The following is a 15,394-nucleotide window of genomic DNA, read 5'->3' as shown; positions in this document are numbered from 1 at the left end:
ATACCCCTGTCACCTATTCATTTTTAAAACACATTTCACCTCAGCATCTCTTACCAACTGAACTGCACTGCAAAATAAACAGCCTGCTGGATACAACTTCCAGAGCACTCGCTGCATCCCTGTCCTGCCACGTTCCCTCCTTTGTGCCACTTCCACACTGTCTCCCTGCTCAGAACCTACTGCAAACCACTCATGCACCTCTCTGGGTGCCCCTGCTCATGGGGCTCAGCTGCTGTGGCCAGGGAGCTCCTTTCAGCCCTGAGCCCCCACTCACGCTCTGCTTTGGGCAGCCACCAGATGGGATCACAATGCAGAACAAACATCCCAGGACAGCTCTCAAGCACTTTTCTGCACACATTACTTCCAACAAGGAAAGGAAAGTGTTAGCTTAGACTGCCGCTATCTGTATCATGAGTCAAAAGACTCCATTTATGAACTTACAGTTGATAACACCACAAGCAGTTTATCTAACCCCAAACATGTTCAGCCACACCAAGGAAACAAGAATTTGTACAAGGAGATCAGGTCTCAATACAGCAACTTTCTTTTTGGAGGCTGCGATTTGAAGCTAATGTCTGTGACAGTGACTGCAGAAATTGGTGTTTGAAAGTTGTGAAAAGGGTACTTCTTGCAATCTGCAGGTTGCTGATGTCAGTGTTTCCTATTGCAAAATGTGACACCACCAAAAAAGGTAGTAATGGCTTGTTCAAATAGTATTTGGTGTTATTTGTAGAGTTCAATGCTGCTATTAAATTTCAGACGTGAATCACACAAATTTAAATGTTAGAGTGAAAAACTTTAATGTATTTAAAAAGTAGCCTAAGTTGAAATTATTTAGAGGGCAATTCTTAATTCTACTCCTGCGACTGGTTGTACCGACCTCCCTGAGTATCCTTTATGCTGTATGAAAACAATCAGATTACACCTAGATCAGCACAGACACACTGGATAGTCTGAAGGAGTTTGGATTTACAAAAGAGAGAAATAACACTGCACAGAATACACCTGGGATCCCTGAAGGGAATCACTCTTTACTGAACTCCCACACTAAGCCATTTACACCATATGACACTCATTCAGAAGCATGTATTAAAGCCAACTTTCATTTCTAACCTAGCAAATACACTCATTAAAATTATTTTAGTAACATTTGATCATTTTCGTTGAGAATACGCGGAGAAAATCTAGCAGCTTAACCACATCTGAAATGAGTGTCCTGCAATCAGCTGCTGAGTTAACACACGTGGATGTATAAATGTCTATGATGGGAGACACGGCCTTCACCGACAATCAGCTTAAGGAAAATTCCAGGAATACACTGCCTGCCAAAGCTTCTAAAGAAAGTAACTGTACTACACCTTGCTTCGTTCTCTCAGCTGCTAGAAAGTTTCTAATTATTTTTGAACAATAAAACTGAAGAGACTTATTGTACTTTTGCTAGAATCTAGAGGCTGTACACCTACGGCAAGCTCCATTAATCAACCAGGAAAAGCAGAGTTCCAGAGGAAGAAGAAGGAAGCAACAATTTACCTGTCTCACATCTAAATATCCCTACCTCTTGTTCCATGTTTTCCAATACCTTGACTCCAGTGCCTCTTCAACTCCCCCTAAGTGGGTGCTGAGAAAGACTCCACGTGAAAAATGCCATTCACTTCTGTCAAAATTTTAGAAGTTCAATAATAATAAAAATAGTAATAAAGACAATCAAAGTTAGGACAATAAAAAGCAAAGAATTATGGACATCTGGGAGCTTTTGCTCTCCCACAAAAGCACGTTATGTTAACAAAGGATTAACCCTTAGAAGCAATATCCTATTGCATATTCATATATCTCATATATGATTCAAACATCCCTTTCAAAACTAAGGGTGTTTCTGCTTAATGTCTACTTTCCCTCCTCATCTTGTAAATCAATTGCCTTGGTCCCTTGAAGTCTGTGTTGTCCTGATAAGGAGGCAATAATTCCTCTCTTGGAATCTTGGCGTCTTGTTGCTGTTATCTCTCTGTGTGAAGAATTTCTTTATTATCTTATTCATTCCTTGAGCTAGTTACAAAAAATATCCTACATAACAGAGTTTCTATTTTAATATTCTGCTATAGCCTAAAACTGTATTTATTACACTATTTAAAAGAGATTAATACAGCACTACTTAAAAGAGATTAATACAGCATAACTTTCCAACATAACATACCATAGTATTCATTTAAACATTTACAAAGAGCCAATCATATAATATGCATTTTTCACACTCCACAAGCAGAATAGCTGGTTCCATGCCAAGCTTCCAGCAAGGAAAAATCACAGAAAACACACTGCAGCTTTTCTCTCAGCTGGGCACTAATTTAAGTCCCTTTCCTACTATATATGTATATACTTTATCTGGACTTTTCACAACTCATAGAAATTTCATCAACTTCTCTACCTCCATCTCCATCCGTTTTTAGCTGGAATGGATTAGTAATTTAGAAAGTCTGCAGTGAAACACTCAGGAAAATGGGAAGAGAGCAGGTAGAATCATGAACACCTAGTTCTGTTAGGAAACTAAGCTAAAATATACTGATTAGCCAAAGAAGAATCTGCAGTGATTAATGAGCTAGACTTAGAAAGAAGCAAAGGAGAGTACAAAAGGCAGTAACACCATCAGTCACATATTGTCTATTTATACTTAATTTTTAACATTTTACTCCTCTGTATATAACAAATACACCAAACAGATTTTGTTTGTGGGTAAAAAACTACTCTATTAAAAACTGCAGATGATTTCAACTTGGAATCGGCCTAGGGCTACTTGGAAGCTTAATCACAAAATAAAAAAAACCACTCCTCATCCTTCAAGTACTTCCATCCAATTTTATTATAATAGAAATAATATATTATATTATAATAGGAATGTGAAAAGCAAATGTCAATAAATTCAATACAAGCACTTTCACAAGTTGAAACATTTCAAAGCTGAGAATGCATGTTCAATTTTTTTTCTGCAGTAGGAAATCAAACACATCTTCATGGGTATTTAAGGATTTTGCGTGATTTGGGTTGGGTTTTGAGGCTTTTTCTTGTTGGTTGGTGTTTTGTTGTTCTGGTTTTGTTCTAAATTATAGCAAACTCCTATTACCATTTTTCTCCCAGACGTTGCAATTCATTCCAAGAAACTCTCAGAATCTGAAACTAAGGAACATTAGCTGAAAGGTTTGAGAGCTGTGACAGAACGACTGGGGCAGTGTAATGGACGTTCAGAGTATGATCAGGTAAGTATGATTTTCTCAGAAATGAACAAGACAAACTGACTGGCATATAAAAAGATAGAACAGAGACAGAGTATCTTCTTGCAACTAAAAATAAACCACTGAAATAGTTGTCTGAACTTCCTCAGCAGCTGCACACCTGCTCCAAGGGAGGTTTGGTTCTGTAACATCCTACCATAATATGTAAATTATTAAATAAATTATACTCAACTTCATAACTGCATGCACCATTGCTGGTACTCAGGCAGGTTTGAACAAACACTGCTTAAAATAAATCTGCCTCACAGCAGGAAATTCAGACCACGCATAGTTTTGGTCCTGTTCTCTGAATCCCACCTGCAGTGCTTTCCCAGCAGCTTCCCATTGGCCTGACCCAGTGCTGCTGGGGCATTTGCATCCAAGACAACAAATTTCCACTAAAGTTTACAGTGTGAGGGGTAAAAGAAGGAGGAGAGTGCAACCCAAATGCTACACTGGGAAAAAGGAAGGCAGCAAATGAGGATCTCAGTTATTTTTCTAAGAAATCATGAGAAAGCTGCTTTTATCCCCACCCTTTTTAGTGCTTCCTGGTTAAACCAAAGGAAGGGAAGAGCTGGGCATGAGCTCCTCAACTCACAAAAATCAGGGAGTATAGGCAGGAAAAAAATGTTATCAATGAATTGAGAGACCTTCAGTGTCACACCAATTTAACTTTATTTAAGTGACTTTATTCAGCACTGGAATTTATCTGGTAAGGAATCATCTTACTGAAGAAGGTAATTTTCTTTCGTATTTATTTGGAAGGAGACATTGAGGTGAGAACGAAACCCTGTGACTTTATTACACACACATAGCTTTGGAAATATGTTGGCATATGCTCTTTATAATTAAAAAAATACTGAAATAATTGCACATTGTTGGCTGCTTTAAGTCCTATGTTTAGTAATTAATTTTAAGACTAGGTTAAGCTGCTCTTTACATGTGTTCCTATTCAAAGTGCATTTGCAATTTCAATAATGGAGAAAAAAACGGCATAATGAAAAAAATTATTTTAACATACACAGTTGTCTTAAAAATGGTTTTGGGAACCTCACTATGTAACAGGAATACAGACTTTTGGGAAAAAAAACCCATAAAATATACAAAATTTTGTTCAAAAAACTGCATGTAAAATTGTAACATGTCCCTTTTATCAAAAGGTACGTGATAAATACATGCACTTTTTTGTGTGCGAGAAATTATAGAAATGCTTCCTCTCCTTCCCCCCAAACACTGAAGCCTCTCTTTAACTGAAGGCATGCATACTGTGGAAAAGGTTTCTCTCTTTAATGTTAGCTATAACTACACAGTGAGTCCAGAGAGAGACAGGGAGTTTGGCAACTTACTTGCTTAGTAAATTTGCAGTTACTTGAACTGTTCAAATTTCATCTTTAAAGTAAAATGTGGTTTGACAAAGCTGGTTTTAGTGGTTTACACATTTTTTTCCCCCCTAAAATAAGTTTTAAGGATGTGGTCAGGTTTGCTCAAACAAATCAGAAGACAGAAAGGAAGAAACTGCTGAGTAATCAACCAGGGAGAAAATAATAGACACAGATTATAAGAGTGTTGAGTACATGTTGGAAAGGGAAGCAATTATGAGGTTTGCATCACGGGATATTTATATAAGGAATGGATCAGAGAGGTTTAACACAGAATGCAGCTTGGCTCCCTTTGGCCATTACTTTGTGAGCAGCACTACATCCATTCAAAGAAGTCTGGAAAATCCAAGCAGTCTGTGCCAGAATACAACTGCTGGAATTTAAAATGCCCAAATTGGTTTTTGTACAAAGTCAGACACACGATGGATCTGAAAACTGGCTGTGGGTTGGATTACTGAGCTGTGTGGTCCTGTCTCCCCTGCCCATCAGAGCCAGCACAGGCACAACTTCCTGCAGCTTCCATGCTCAGGTTATCCAGGTAAGTCAACATCCACACAGCTGCTCTGAGAGAAACAAGAGAGATTCCAACTTAAATATAAGACTGGAGCCAATTCAATACAGAAGCTAAAAATATGGTTGTGGCGAATACAGTTTAATCAGTTTGGGAAGCAAACCAAGTGACATGACTTTCAGAGGCTGCAAGGAGGGACAAGCAAGATATATAAACCACAAAACAAATTAAAAAGAAGTGCCCAACTTCTGTCCTGGCCCTACAGTAGACTTACTAATGAGAAATCCTTGGTGCTGAAATAGAAGCTTCATCTACTATCCTGCCCTAAAATTGCATATTTTTTTCCATACCTGATCTATCTATACAATGTATATGATCTACTGTACTCCTGGCTCAACACAGGAATCACTTTCTTGTTACAGCTTCTTACAGATGATCATTTCTGCACCCTTTCCAAGGACAGTGGTATGTCAAGAGTCAGAAGTTATATCTTCTCTAAATCAACAGGTCTAATTCTACAAGTGAGATTATCTGAATCTGTTCTCTAGAGCTGCCATTCTTAACTCTTCTATGGAATCTTTTACTGCTATGAGCAAACATAGCTTATAGAGAATGTGATGAAAATTCTAAATTGAGATCAACAAAGTAGGGATGAAAACATGCATAAATCAGCTAAAAAATAGTTTAAATGGCTTTGATTGATAACAAAGGTCACTTCTTGCAAGAATAATACCGGAGTGTTTGTGTCAAGGCCAGGATGCCTTCACTCTGATAAGACTCCAGCACAGATGCTTGACCAGCAAAACAGCCTGTGCTTCAAAGAGGAGAGTGCCAACAGGGTTATGTCACATCACATATGTCATTCCATTTCCTGTCAGCCCAACAGGAAAACAGACTGTAACTTTAAAGAGATGGATATTCCAAATAAGGAAAAAAACAAGCAGCACTAGCCTCCACTGAAGATTTATGGAAGCTGAAGTAAGCCAGATTCTGAAGCAAAAGACTAGCAAAAAACAACTCTTGAATCCCAGAGGATATAAAATATCCATATGTGAAGTAGTTTGTTATCACCAACAGGAACCTGAAGCACAATAAACAGTGACAGACACCATTACTTCCATCCTCCACAAAGCATGAAAGAGACACTGGCAATCCCACCTCAACACACGGAAATGTTCTGGTGTCTGAGAGTTAATGAAATGTCTGAGAGGGTATAAGTAATGTGAGATTTTAAAATAAATATCACATTCTCTGTAGCAAAGAGAGGGACACTCTTTACCCTGTAAAGTCTCATACTGAGTTTTGTTTTACTAACTTCCTGTGACCTCAATGCAACATGAATGATGAGTGTGACACCATATTGATATACAACAATGACATCAAAAAATGATTGTCACAAACAGATCTTAAATCACAGCAGCAAACACTAAGAAATTACATACTATCAACCTTAAACACCTTCTCTAGAAACAATTATTTAAGCAACAGTAATCCTCAGGGCTGATTCCTTGTTCCTAAATACCTACCACTGCAAGAGAGAACTGAGCATGGGAACTCTTCTGAATCTGAAGTTTTCAAGTTGGAAATGTTGAAAAACATTCATCCTACCTACCAAAGCAAAGACATTGCCCAATGAAAGGCAGAATCACTCCATAAACGTTGCAACCAGACACCCAGTGATACTCACTTTAGCTTTTCCCTGAGTACCTGGGATCACCGGGTAATGTTTCTTGTGCAAATGGAACAGGTTAGAAAAACTGGTCTATCAACTTCAGCCTGGGGAGAAAAATGCTTCCAACACTGCTTAAAGTCCAAATTAAACTGTCTTCAGGCCTCCCAAACTGGAGATTTACAGCAAAATTACAGAGAATTCAGTCATTAGCATTTCTCTGCAAGAAGAGGTCTGCTTGTAAAACCAGCACCTCAGCAGAAATTGTTTACACTACTTTTTTCTACACACATGTATCATTTGATTCTGAATAAAAGAATGGGAAAAAAAGACATGTAAAGAAACAGAACTGCAATATAAAAAATTCCAACAAAGACAATCATAATTTGACAGTTTTTCACACTCTCAGTAGTACATCAGAATTTCCCCAACCAAAAGCTGTTCTTAGACTAAAACTGTGACAGGCAGGACAAAAAGGAGAAAACTGGCATTGCCACCAAAACTCAGACAACTTCCCAATGGATTTCTTTCCTAATTATGAGCATGTTAGCTTTTACTAACTTTTAAGAAAAGCTTAAAGAAGGAAAAAAAAAGAAAAACGTAAATGAACATCATATGCCTTTGGCTTAATTTCCAAAAGCCTGGCAAGAGCAGCCAAAGCAGAGAGCTGCACAGGATAATTAAAACCATGTGTAAAAACAAAGAGATGGTCTATTTTTGTTTCAGCCATTTCCTTCTCATGGTACAATCCATGAGGACAATTCATATATGCAAACCACTAAGATAAAACTAGTTCACTGCTGTACTCTTCAAAATACAGCAATTCTTAAAATGGCTGGTTCTGAAACGCTGCCATTGGAAAACATCTGTGAAACCTGGCATGCATTGTAATCCCCAGTACAGAGAATTAAACTAGTATTAAGATAACAGAGGAGAAGGCAGTGAAACTGGAATAGTTGTAAGTAACTATCACAAACTCAAACAGATTTTTGAATTACTGGATTTACCCATAAATTAATTGGACATTAACTGGATTAACTCATGCATTTTACAAACCACTGCTTTTAGAAATTAATTTTGGCCCTTAAAATTCTTTGCAAAAAAATCTTTGGTAATCACATTGTTTCAACACAACACTGCACTGACTCAGAACTGTTTCATTCTAATGCTTCTGTGATGAGGTTTCAGGAAGATTTCCCAGTGGGAGTTCACAACCAGAACTAACTTACAATCTGTGGAGTGACAAGGTAAGTAGTTACCTCGCTACCTGCACAACAAGACTAATTGCTTTTCATTCAAGAAACCAGATACTCAAGCCTGCTCCTTTACAGATGAGAGTTCCCAGGTGTTATCATGGGCTGGCAACACACAAAGTAAAAGCTCATTTATAGGGGTCTGTGCTCTTTTATCTAGTTCATGATGGGCAAAACTCTTTCCTAGGCCCCCTTTTCTGGAAGGTCAAGAGTTTTAATTCACTGCGGGTGGCCTTTTCTCAATTGACGCCCCTAAAGGTGTGAGCACACATCAGTTTTACTTATCAAACACATCTAATCATATTTGGTTGAGGAGGCAGAGCGAACACCTGGCAGCCAGCCATGGTTATACCACTCCATTGCTCTGCTCTGACCATCACATTTCTTACATAATTGTTTAAATGAAGTTCAGCCTGCAAAACACAAATTAAACCCACAATCTGAAACCCACCAGGTGACAGTATTGTGAGCAGAGAGTTTATGCCCTTAAAAGGTGAAAGTCCTAGAATTAGGAATGATTTGATTATACAGTCAAACAACTCCTCAGTATGAGCAATATTCTTCTTCCACAGGGAAATATCTTTTAGCATCTCCAAAATACCTCTGACCTTAAATATTCCTGCTACTAGGACTGTTAGATTGTTATAAAAAGGCATCAAGTTCTAGCAATCAGAACTCTCATATCTTGTAGAAATGAATTACAGCTTCCTCTCTTAATTCTTCCACTTCCTTGCACTGTGAACCATGTCCTACATGGACTTTTGAGGAAACAGAGGTTAAAGAAATATTCTGTGCTGTAACTTTAGGGATATCCTTCCTCAGAGAATAAGACAGACTGAAGCAATGTAATCAACAGCAAGTATTTCCCTAACAGGCAATAAAACATTTTATATTTCACTTTTAAAAAACACAACTGTTACATTTTGAGGTTTCTATAAAGAAAGTATCTAGAAAGTATAAACAGTATTTTTTCAGTGGTAACCTTGAAAAGAATTTTCTCCAGGGAAAAGCACACAGTGTGACCAGACACTTCCAAGTAGTGACTTGGAGTAAATACAATATCCTACAGCACACAGACACAGTTATGGCTCACCCAAGTAACATCCCACCCTGACTGTAGAAATACACGTATCTGTTTTGTAATTCAGAGATCAGATTTCCCAACTCAATTCACATTTTATCAGAAAGGACAACTATGAGCCAAAGAAGCACTGAAGAGAAGTACCACAAGGCAGTTAACAAAACAGTTAGCCAGACCAATAATGTTTTGTTCCATCTGCCCTGTAAAAGCTTACTCAGCCCTACAGCCATGATTAGCTTCAGTTGGCTCAGAGGCAGAGAGGCTCCTACAAAGCAAAAATCCCAACTTGTGCATCTCAGTCAAATATTCATGCTGCTGTTCACAACAGGTTATTTTAGACCTTGCCATGACAGCATGCAAAGGAATCTTCTGAAGAACTTTACCCAAGGTACCTTCCTGACTTTTGCTATGGGAAGGGGAAGGAAAGAATTTATCTGGAGGCCTCTGCTTATCACTGCTTTAGCTGCATGACACAGTAGTGAGAAGAGATAGTCACATAAATCCACAAGCTATAAGCTACTTATTCATGTTATCAAATTAATTTTTGATTAGGGAAATAAAATAATCTTAATGTGATCACTCAGAGGAAAAACATTAAGTCAAAATTTTACATAATTTCCCCTCCTTTATGCAATTTTCTTACTTATAATCTATTAACTGATGACTGCCTGGAAGAGATATTTCAACAGTTTTCCTGCAACGCAAAAAGTTAGTAGAAGCAGTACGGAAAAACACGAGTGAACACTTATGTATTTAAAACAAAGGCATTCATGGATTAAAACCATGAAACATGCAACACATGAACCAAACTTGAAAAGATTAAGACATGAGAAAAAACCCCAAAATTTTGATTGTTATGAAGCGTCCAGAAAATTATGGACAAGGATACAAAATACACAGACTAGGCCCTGACTTTTAAGTTAGGGTACCTAATCTTGTGAAACACTGAGGACGAGAAAAGTATGCTTGGTTTAACTCCTGAAGATTTCTGAAAACAGTCTAAACAAGTGCCAAGCTACATTTATATCTTTACCTCTCAGACCCTTTCCATGTATTTCTGCTCTTCCCTATGTTGTGCACTTAAACAAAACACGATCCAAGAATGATCTGAAAATAACATAAATGAAAATGGGTTACTATAAGAGTATATGAGGATATCTTAAAACAAGAACACATTTCTAGGAATAGCTTTCAATTTCTTCCTTTTTTTTTTTTTTTTAATAGAAACAAACAATAATTGGGGCTGGAAAGGGCCTCTGGGGGTCATCCTGTCCAACATCCTCCAAAACAAAGAACATTGGTGTTAACCCAAGCTGTTCAATTGTCTTGTAGAAATGTTCACTACACTCAACTAGGAGCAAAATACAAGTTAGAATAAAGGCATCTTAATAGATATTAATGTTTTCAGATACAAAAAGTGAGTGGCTCTGAGGCTTTACACAAACACATGCTATTTCACTAGGGCAGAAATGTGCATAATGCCATCCATCCTTAATATGCCAGCCTTTCATATCTCCCTGCCACACTGCTGCTGAAACCTACCAAGGAAACTAAAACACATTAAACATGAAATTACAGAAAGATGCATTCCTTAGAAATTTTATTCCTCTTGATATTAGCAAGAATATGGTAAGAGATTTCTCGCAGTCAAGATTGCTTACTTCTGTTAAAAGTTCATACCACAAATCAGCTTCACTAAAACCACAGGAAAAATCTTAACAGTTAAACAAACCAAACATTGTATATTACAAGATTTATTTTGTTACATGATTTAATTCTTAGAATTGCAATAATTTTTTCACTGTATGCTTGTACATCAATTACAGATGGCTTTAAATTGAAAGACTGAGAACAGTTTCCAAGCTAACTCCTTTGGAAGGGTTCACCTGCTCAGTTTTTCAGATACTCCTTTAACACCTTAGGATGTGTATTTCCCCACACCTTTTATTAGTAACAATCCATATAAATGCTTCACTTATTCTCAATTTAGGTGGGTTTTTTTGGTTTGTTTCTTCTTGAAGACTTTCACTGCTGCTTCATTTTCAAAACTTGTTCATATAGTACACATTCAGAGAAAATTAAAAGACTAATAAAACCTGTATTTAAGACTACTTCAGCCCATACCAGCTAATTGCATTGTCACATGGCTTCTAAGCTTCACTGCAGGAATTACTTGCCAAAACAGATTCCTATTTTCTTACAGACCCATTTTCACCTCCTGTACTTTAATCTTCCTAAAAACTCTGTGCCCACACCTTTCAGAATTACTGTAGTCGACTGTCTCTGTTTTGCTGCAGCTGCTTTCACAATGTCACAGCCTTTTCCAGTAATGGTCTCTGAACTACCCCATGAGGATTTGCTGTGCCCACACCCACAAGCAGTGTGGTACAACAGGAATGGGACCAAGCAGGAAGGTCTGCAGACCTGAAACCCACATGGGGTATATTCTTGGAGTTTTAGTTTGGAACAGCTCCGCTGGGATCCCACAGTCCAACACGAGCAGGACCACAGCTTCCAGTTTAGTTTCATCCAAAAGCAACTCAGCTTCCTCGATCCAAACTGATTTCACAAGTCAAATCAAGTGCAGTCTGTGAGAACATCCAGTGGATTAATTTCCGAAGTGCAGTCCTTGTCCAAATTAAAACAATTAAACCACTAATGAAGATTGTTTCTTTTCCTGTTCTTTTTGCTATGCATTCTAGCCATGAAGAAAACCACCACAGGTCTCTCACATTCACTGACTCAAGTTCACTCTTTTTGCATTTCTACTGTTCTTCTTTAATTCCCTGCACATGGACAAGAATATTTTCATGTGTGACCTTACAGGGCCACTTTGTTTCTAGACTGCCACCCTTCATTCCATTCTGACAGTTTCAGGGGAGAGTCTTTTTCAGAATATTTTCCTTTATAAAATTATAAAAAGGAAATCCTAAAGTTTCTTACTCTCCATCAGTGGGACAGCTGTGCTTTTCCCCTCCCTCTGTGCAAAATCAAGGCTAGAAAGTTGCTTCTACAAAACTACTAGGAAGTTTTAACTACTGTGCTCTGGTCTAAGAAAAAACAGAGTATTTTTAGCCAAATAAATTAAGATTACAATTAGAGTATATGTCTATTTAATATTAATGATGAATGCTGTAGGTAAAAAGAAAAAATCTGTCATAAAGCACAACATATTTGTGTCATCAAACAGCGTAACAGATTGTCTCCCTGAAGCCTAAGTGATGAGCCAGACCACAGAACTGCTTGTTTCATGTGCAGAGAGGAGCAGTCACTGAGTACCACTATCTGTGTAAGGACAAATGGTTTTTTATCACAAGGAGTATAAATTTCCGGAAGTATTAAGCATCTAGAAAGATGCTGAAAAACTGAAGTTTCTTTTTGTTATAAACAAGCACTCCAATTTAATAATTAAATAAATGTATTAAATAATCAAAGTATAAATTTGGAAAAAAAGGAAAGCCACAAGCGATTTGACTCTGAGCCAGGCGATCAGCATCGGGCAGACCTGGGACTCGGCCTCTATCACACCAAAGTCCCCGTGGGTCTCCGAGGCTCAGTTCTATGGGGTCCATTTTTATGCAGTCTCTCGGGCTTTGGAAGGGGGTCTTCTTTAGCACATTATTGTGCTTTTCCTGGAACTGGTGGAAAATTGCTGGAATCCTGTCAGGTGAAAATCTCCAGGATAAGCTTCTGATGATGCCTATCAAAAATGTCTCCAGCTGGGGTCTTGTCAGATGAGAAATCCCTTGGAATATACATTTCTGGAGACAGTGTCTTCCTGGCATTTTGGATTTCTATCACTTAGCTTGCTTGTTGCCTGACACTGGTTTTAGTACACAAGATGCTTTGGTTTTTAGTTTCATTTAGCACTAATTATTTTATAGTGTACATTACAGATTACATTTTCCTGTTCATTCTGTGCATTAGAGAAAATCAGTGAAGCCCACTCTGTGCTACATTGAAGTGAAAAGTCTAACTCCCATGAGTGACTATCCACACTTCTGGTACTGAAAAAAACAAACGACACTCCTTTCTTTGAAAGAGCAAGACGGATCATCCAAGAAACTACAGATGATCAGTGTCATCTCAACCCCAGAGAGGTCAGGGAACAAATTCTTGTAGGAGCCATTTCCAAACATAATGTGGACAAGTAAGTAATTTGTATTAGTCAGCATGGCTATATAAAGGGGAAATAATGTCTGATAGACCTGACAGCTTTCCTTGAGAAGATGACTTGGTAGCTGGGACAACACCATGTCCTATAACATCCTCACAAAAGGGGATGAAGCAGGGCCAGGCAGGACTAGGGGGTAGACTGCAAGCCTGGATGAAGGGCAAGGCTCCCAGGGCTGGGATCAGAAGTGCACTGCCCAGATAGAACCCAGGCATTAGTGCTGTAGCCCAGGGGTACAGACTTGACCAGCACTGTTTAAGTTCCCCATTTATGACCTGGACCCAGAGCACCGTCAGCAAATATGCTGATGGAACAAAAATTCCACAAGGGGAAGTGCAAAGTTCTGTACGTGGGGAGGAATAAACCCATGCACCAGTAAAGGCCAGGGGGCAGCTGGACAAAAAACAACCCTGCAGAAGATACTGGTGCTGTTGTACATGAATGAGCAGTGCTTCCTCATAATAACAAGTAAAAGAGTTGCCAGCCTCCTGGATTAGGAAAAAGCAACACTAACAGCATGAGAAAGGTGATCCTTCTCTTTCATTCTAATTCTAGAATTAGGCTCCCCACTCCTTAGGCTCCCCAAATCAAGAGTGACACAGATGGACTGATGTTGCACCAGGAAAGGGCCATATAGACAAAAAAGTGAATGGGAAGAGGCTGAGAAAGCTGAGATTGTTAAATCTGGAAAGGAGAATGACCAGGAGGATCTTATCAGTGTTTATACACTTGTGTATAATACTTGAAGGGTTGAAAAGCTGAAGGCAGACTCTCCCTTAGCAGTACTCAGGGATGGGACAATAGCCAGCAGGCACAAATTAAAATACAGGAAATTCAACTTAAAAATGGGATGGAGTTATTTATTTTCCTGTGGGATAGCTGAAGCACAGAGAACTTGTCAAGAGAGGTCGAATGACCATTCTCAGAGCCATTCTAAACCTGACTGAACACATTACTGACCACTAACTAGCCTTGCTCTAAGAAGATTAATTTGGATCAGACCATGTCCAGAAGTCTCCTCTAACTTCAGGTATTCTGTGATTCTTTGAGTTCTCTAAAACAACCTCAGTAATTCCTGTTGTACCTGTCCTGTTCTTCTTGTTCTTTCTGAGCCTCTGTCCTGTAGCAGATTCCTCCTCTAAAGAGACATCTATCAGTCTGGTCATATAGGCTATTTTTTCTTCCAAACTGAGGATCCCTTTCAGTGCTCAGTTATTAATATAGCTTAAGTTTTACTAGTTTGGATAGGAAGGCATTAATTAACAGATTGCACAAATCAGCACTGCACCTTCTTCAGGTTCAGTAATGTTCATCAAGATTTTAATTTCCACAGCTTTTCCTGCATCCTACACTAAAATTCAATGCACAAGTCTGCACCAGGTATTCTCACTTTTAAAATCTACTTCCATTTCCTTTATTGCTGCTGTGTATTATAATGAACACAGCAATACAGCTTGAGTAAATTTCCTACATATCCAGCACTACATAGACCCAAGTGTTAGCCAGCTCCAATTAATGACAATCAGGTTACATGAAACTGAAAAGCATGCAGAAGTCAACTGGTTCAACTGTCCCAACATAAAGCTGTTATTGGACACTTCATATGCACACTAGCTCCCTGGTTTATTTTCATTTTCTTTTGTCCTAACAAGAAATCTCATAAAAAATTTGCATATCAATGCCTTGGTACCTGTGGTATCCCGTCATTACAAAAACAACATCAGAGATGAGAAAGTCATGAAATATCATGGGTGATACTCATGGGTGTTTATTCAAAAAGATACCATGATTTGTTGATGCTTTCATGTATTTCCTTCATATTAATTTATATGGCTATTATTTACTCAAGCAAATCTGGACAGTTACCTGTATGTTGCTCCATATCTCTCCCATGCTTCTTTAAAGCCAATGTCCTTGTACTTTCAATCAAACTAATTACTCTCTTTTACCTAAAAAAATATCCCATCTGGGACAAAATTAGGCTGGAGAGTCACTTAAAGGATCCTCTAACAGTTTCTAAAAACTTCTCCTAAGTGTCTACATAAATTAGTCCAAACCTCAGTG

At 38.3% G+C, this 15,394-nt stretch overlaps 1 protein-coding gene across 8 annotated transcripts in view; it reads right to left on the bottom strand.

Moving 5' to 3' along the window:
* The window catches only part of ITCH (itchy E3 ubiquitin protein ligase), a 58,973-nt gene that overhangs the window by 33,294 nt on the left and 10,285 nt on the right, over positions 1 to 15,394 (bottom strand). For 2 of the 8 annotated variants that reach the window (XM_041720177.2, XM_072916902.1), the window contains exon 2: positions 10,190 to 10,263. The exons of the other annotated variants lie outside the window; for them this stretch is intronic. The gene's annotated coding sequence lies outside the window, so the exon portion shown is untranslated. The remainder of the gene's footprint in view (positions 1 to 10,189; positions 10,264 to 15,394) is intronic. 8 annotated transcript variants of the gene reach the window in all.

Source organism: Taeniopygia guttata, chromosome 20 (assembly GCF_048771995.1).
Source record: "Taeniopygia guttata chromosome 20, bTaeGut7.mat, whole genome shotgun sequence".
In the NCBI taxonomy this organism is placed as follows: Eukaryota; Metazoa; Chordata; class Aves; order Passeriformes; family Estrildidae; genus Taeniopygia; species Taeniopygia guttata.
Note: the sequence above shows the minus strand (reverse complement) of the source record. Positions and strands in the feature narration are given on the sequence as shown.